This window comes from Etheostoma spectabile, chromosome 13 (assembly GCF_008692095.1).
Source record: "Etheostoma spectabile isolate EspeVRDwgs_2016 chromosome 13, UIUC_Espe_1.0, whole genome shotgun sequence".
Taxonomy (NCBI): Eukaryota; Metazoa; Chordata; class Actinopteri; order Perciformes; family Percidae; genus Etheostoma; species Etheostoma spectabile.
Window position 1 is genome coordinate 29,311,166 of NC_045745.1, and position 6,019 is coordinate 29,317,184.

The following is a 6,019-nucleotide window of genomic DNA, read 5'->3' on the forward strand; positions in this document are numbered from 1 at the left end:
GGGTGTTCAAATACTTATTTTCCTCACTGTATACTGAGCAAACGCCATCCCAACCATGTAGTTTTTACAAGCTTCTTCTAGATATCTTCATAAGTTTTGCACGAAAGTCGCCCATGCTACTGAATCAATTCATCTTCACTTCCACTACCAATCGTGAGTGTTACAAGTTCAATTGCAATAATATCAGTCAAAGTGTGAACGCTGTGGGTGCTTGACCCATTTGTATGAGTGAGTCAGATCAGCAGAGAAGAGACCAATGGGGTCATGAGTCTTAACACCTAGAGCCTCCGGTTCTTACACAGCTGGAAGGATAAAGTGACGAGGTCTTAAGCAAGTGTCCAGGCCTGTGCAGCTCGAGCAGAAGTCAGAGGGACAATTGATTCGTCATTTGTTTCATTTTGCGTGTGCTCCGTGAAAAGATAAAACAGTTGTTGCATCGTCGCAGAAATGGATTTTGAACAAGTTGTCGCTCTGATTTAGAAAACGCACGCTGGACAAGACAGGAATACAAATCTATTCCTGCATGTGCAAAGTCTGTGATTTTATACACTAGATCTCCACAAGACATCTGTCTTGTTGCCTTTACACCACACCCGTTATATTTGGTCTTTGATGAGGAAAATGCTTGTCTAGATTAGAGGGAATTTATCTTCCATCATTTTAATATTCATAAACAGAAGTGTATACATGAATGAGGAACAGGCTTCACATTTACTGGAGAACCAGTGAAGGAAGTGGTCTATGCTGATCTGGTGGCCGGGCTGATGGAGTACTATGAGGGAGTTAAGAGCGGGGAGATTTAGGCTCCATCTTGAGTGACGCCTGTGGTAGTTTATTTTTAATGTGTGGCTGCCCTTGCCAAGGGGTCACTGCTGCACTAGATTTTGTTAGCCATCCTCATGATGCATGTGAGCTGGAATCCAGCACAAATACTGTATATTCTGTCAATGTTTGTCTAAAAATGTACAGAAAGGATGAGCTTTAGAAAAAAAAAAACTGGTTTGGTATCACATGCGATGGACAGAAGGACAGACAGAGACAGTCTACTTGCTCACATGGGCGGATCTAGAGAGGGGTCCTGGAGTGCCGCCCCCCCCCCGATCGTCTAGAGTGCTGTCAATCTGACAAATTTGATTTCCATTGGCTCGGCCTAATGTCACTTTGCTGCCTGTTCTGCCAATAACTGCCTTTTTCATTTGATAAATGGGTCTATACTTTAAATAGATTGTATGGCAACTATGTACTTTGTTGAAAATTTTAAGGCCACTTTAGAAGTATATTGTAGAGCCTTTGTTACTGTACAAAATAAATTGTGTATTGCATTTTCTTTATGTTCTGTTCCCTATTATCTAAAAACAGTGTACAGCAAGGTTTTCTTTTTATTAGCACTACGTTTGAGGCAGTTTTAAAGTAACTGTATTGTCTCACTACCACCTCGTAAAATAAGGATGTTTGGTCAGGTGCCTTTGTCGTTGTATTGTTGTTGTATAACACGCACTTGGTCGGGACTTCTGGCGTCCCTTTTCCCTGAGACGCAATAACGGGACACACGCAGGACAAGAAGCCCGCTCTCCTGGGTGAGAGTCCTGTGTTTGACCCATCCACCCACCCCCCCCCCTCCCCCTCCGACCAACCTCCCTACGCATGATTTCCCCCTTACATACTACTTAACCTCGTCTACATGCTGCTCTCCCCAGTACATTCCACACACACGCCGAAGGCTGCCTTTTTTTGTCGCATCACAGGTGGACAGCCACTGCCCAAACGTCCGTATTTTACGCACTCTGAGTGAGAACGGGTTGGTATTGCACTTCATTTTTATACAGTTCTGTGAAATAAAATCTTCCCAGCCCTTGTCACATGACCAGTTAATATTTCCATTATGACTGTCCAAGTTATTACCTTAAGAACCCATAGAACATGTGTATTGAAACTGGATACAATAAAAACAATTGAAATTAATGAGGAATGTGTTTTGTTAATGAAATTAGATTGGGTTGTCCTATCCAATATTTCCTGTATTTCTAAGCAGATTGTCTATGCTGTTTTCTGATTAAAAAAAACTGGACCCCCCTGACTGATGTTTGGCCCCTCCAGTGCCACCCCACCAAAAACATCCTGGAATGGCCCCGGCGTGCTCGTGGACACTGCAGCTGTCTCAAAAAACTCCATCCTGCTGTCCAAATAACTCTTATTAAAATGCATATTTGAATAAAGAATGTAAATTGCAGAGGGTTATCAGTGTTTTCTTCTTTGGCATACCTAACGAGGCTTCCACAGACATTTTATTATCTTGGCGTTTCAACTATTTTTATAATGAAGCGTAAGTTCAAAAAACAAGTTACAAAATTGTTCTTACAGTGCTTCTTTTTTACAGTATACAAAGAACAATAAGGTAGGGAAATAAGGATAATTAAATACTATTAATAATATAATAGTCCCTAATCCCGCAACAACCCACCCCGGACTGCGATCAGGAGACTGCTTGTCCTGTAAGATAAGATTCAAAAAGTCGCCCAATATTCTCAGAGTCTTTTAGTTTGTCCTTAAGGACAAACCAGGTGGAGTGTGTCCATCATCTCTGTGAGCCATATCTTCAGTGTTGGTCCCCCTTTTCTTTTTCCAAAACAAGAGGATACACTTCTTTGCAATGAGAATTCCATGTGCCAAAAAGTGCTGTGTCAGTCTTTAGCTTCATTGGCTATCCCGGAGATTACTAAAACTTGATCTGGGATCATTTGAATATTTAACACCTCAGACATAAAACTAAAGACATCACTCCAGTAACTTTTCATTAACTTGGCATGTGAATGAGCACGGTTTTGTGTGTGGCCAATACATCAAATTTAAAATGTTAATCACAACTGGCACTGAAACATTCATCAAACTGCTGTTGCTATGGAAACGCAGTATTGAGTGTTATGCAACAAATTCAAAATGGTTCCTATGATCAGGCAGGTGAACAATGCATATTTGAATGGAAAGGCATGTTCTTTCAATTCAAAACCCCTAAATGTAACTTAGTCAGAGTGTGATGGATCATTTTCAAAGTCAAGCTGGAACACTAGGACTGACTTTTTCCCAAACCCAAGTGTGCAATTATATATGCTTTTATATAATTTAGGCTACCTTCATTAATATGAGTTTTTCCGATTTTGTTGATATTGATTAGTTAGATTGATTCAGATTTTTTCAAATTTGGCATGTAATATAGGACGTGTTTTTACTGAATGCATTTTTAAAACAATTAGTTTTCTTATAACAACACAACGGTGGTCCAGCCGACTCTGCATAGATTATTAAATAGAGCCATGATGGCTCTCCTCCATTGGACGTATTCACCCAGTAATCTATTCTGCTCAAGGCTATCAGGACAGCCTTGCCCTGCCAGCTGTTATGACCGACTTTACTTGTCTGTTTTGGACGGATTTCTCAGACTCCCTTAGATTCAGCAAAACAGAATGTGGCTTCCCTCTCACAGTGAAATTGTAGAAATGATTCTTTAGTGGTTTTGTTGCTTATACCAAGACATACAGTAGGTTACAGCTACTGTTCCTTGTTCCTCAATTAAAAAGCTATGTGTGTTCCACATTCAGTGGCATCCTTCCAGTTTCTTTTTTGGTACACGAAGCAATTGCTACTAATTCAGTCACTGCCTGATTGTTGTTATCTCTAGGCTCTACCCCAAATTTTACACAAGGGAGCCATGGTCACTGACCTAGCAATCCCTGTTTAGTCTCATTTTTATGACTCACTTGCTCCTTTGACAATTTTCCAAAACTCTCATCTAGCATCCAGTATATTTAATGGAAAGACTGAAAAATGAAAAAAGGAATTCCAACATTCACACATCCTAATGCATTCATTTCAAATGAATTGGCATTCGTGGAGGGCTGTTAGAAAGCAAAGACCAAAAGGAAATTTGTACCCATGGTGTGAAATTTGACTCTACTTGAAGATACTTTCATACAAATACTAGCTTATCTAGATCTTTTTACACCTCTTTGTGGGTGATCCAGTCACACTGTTTACCATGTGCACGCATAACTGCATTCACGTGTATCTTTACTCATCCAACGAATACAGCCAGATATTGATTACATTTTAATCTGAGTAAACAGGAATTGTGTTCGAAATGACCACAGCTTCTGACTTTGCAGTTAGTAAATACCTAAAAATCGTAATTAACGTTGGAATAAGCCATGTATCTTTAAATGGATCCATCTTAATTGGATTATGAGTTTAACTGAATTATAATGTTACATCCAAAGACCCAAACCAGGTAAAATCCATGTAAATATGAATCCACATGCGGTTTGTTTTATTGTGACTACATACAGTAATGCCTTCAATCTGCCAGCCCCCCCCCCCCCCCCCCCCCCCCCCCCCCCCCCAGTCTTAGCTGGGGGAACTGTCCCCGTCCCTTGTCAGGCTGATGCATGAATACTTTATTTAAAACAGTTGAGAAATATTGTCAAACAGAGAACTGTCATTACTATTAATTAAATTTAAGTTTGTATTCGTAAGCAACAACAGCTTCCATCAAAACCATCCAACCGGTACCCAGAGACTACCTTGAGTTCCACTCTAACTAAGATGTTTGTCGGGTAGATAGACAGCCATGGTATGTGGTCTAGATTCTCATGTCCATCAAACCAGTTAGTGGCCAGAGAGCCTGAGGATGACAACATCTTTGAGAACTCCACTGCCATTAATGCTTCAGTAGATGTATAACGCCTCAGAGCTGCTTTTTATTAAACTCTCAGAGACAGTCAGGTAACGTTAACCTAAAACTGCTTCACTATAACTGGTTAATGCAGACTTACATAACTCCAGTCAAACTAAATAGGGTCAATAAAAACATCCCTGATACATGCTTTAAATGCAGAGAAGCTATTTGTTTATTGTGTTTGGGACTGCAGCATTATTAGAGACTTTTGGGTGAAAGTGACTAATATTACAAAGATAATGTTAACCTTGAATATTCCTCTAGATGCAAAAATGATTTTGCTACACTTATATGCAGAGAAGAACTACTAAATCACCAGCAGCGTACATGTATATAAAAGAATGATAGCTCCTAGCAGGAAAAGGTCTGATCCACCAGTTATTGGAGCTTGGATTAATAACACATTTTATCAAAAATAAAATGGATCTACAGTATATTTCAAAATCTGGATTTTTTTTTTCTTTCTTTTTTCTGTTACAGTGTCTTGCTGGAAAATGTAACTTTTATGTGTAAAGTACAGTAATGTATATTTGGTTTCTGGTTACCTTGTAACATTTGTTTTGCATGTAGAGTGACTCTTGTCTGATACCTTTGTGTATTTTTGTATGGAGAAGAGAGCGATGTATTCTGTTTCTTTTTTCTGTGTGTTGAGGAGGGAAGTAGCTGTGTCGAACTGAAATAGTGTTTCTCTGTAAACTGTCCTGTACAATCAAAAAATAATAAACACACTGTTCAAATTAAAGAACTGCTTCTTTTTAAGTTTTAATGTCAATACTGCGTTAACTGGACATTAAGTCTGTTATCATATAGTGTCGAGGACCACAACTGAGTAATCACAATGTTGCATGTGTTCTATGGGAACTTTCCCCATTGGTGTGTCATCATACATAAACATCATTGCAGATATTAAATATCTCAACATTAAAAAATGTTAAAAACAGCTGGTAGAGGGATAAAACCGAGGCAACGTGTCAACTGTCCACTAGGAGCTACTAACCAAGGTGAGGGTCACACTCCACCAAGCCTGGAGTAATTTAGAGGAAAGTCCACTCAAAAGAAATAAATTGTGAACATTACACAACCACGCAAAACTGTAGACAAAAAGATGCAAGGTGCAAAAACCTATGGACAACTTAAATCTTAAAATATACTTGGGAGTAACTGCACATCACACATCTGGCACAACATCAATGTAAACACTTGAATTCATGATTTTTTTTTAGTTTTGACGACAAATCGTAGGCTCAGAAGGCAAATTCCTAGAAGTTCTGCAAAAAAAAAAGGAAATTC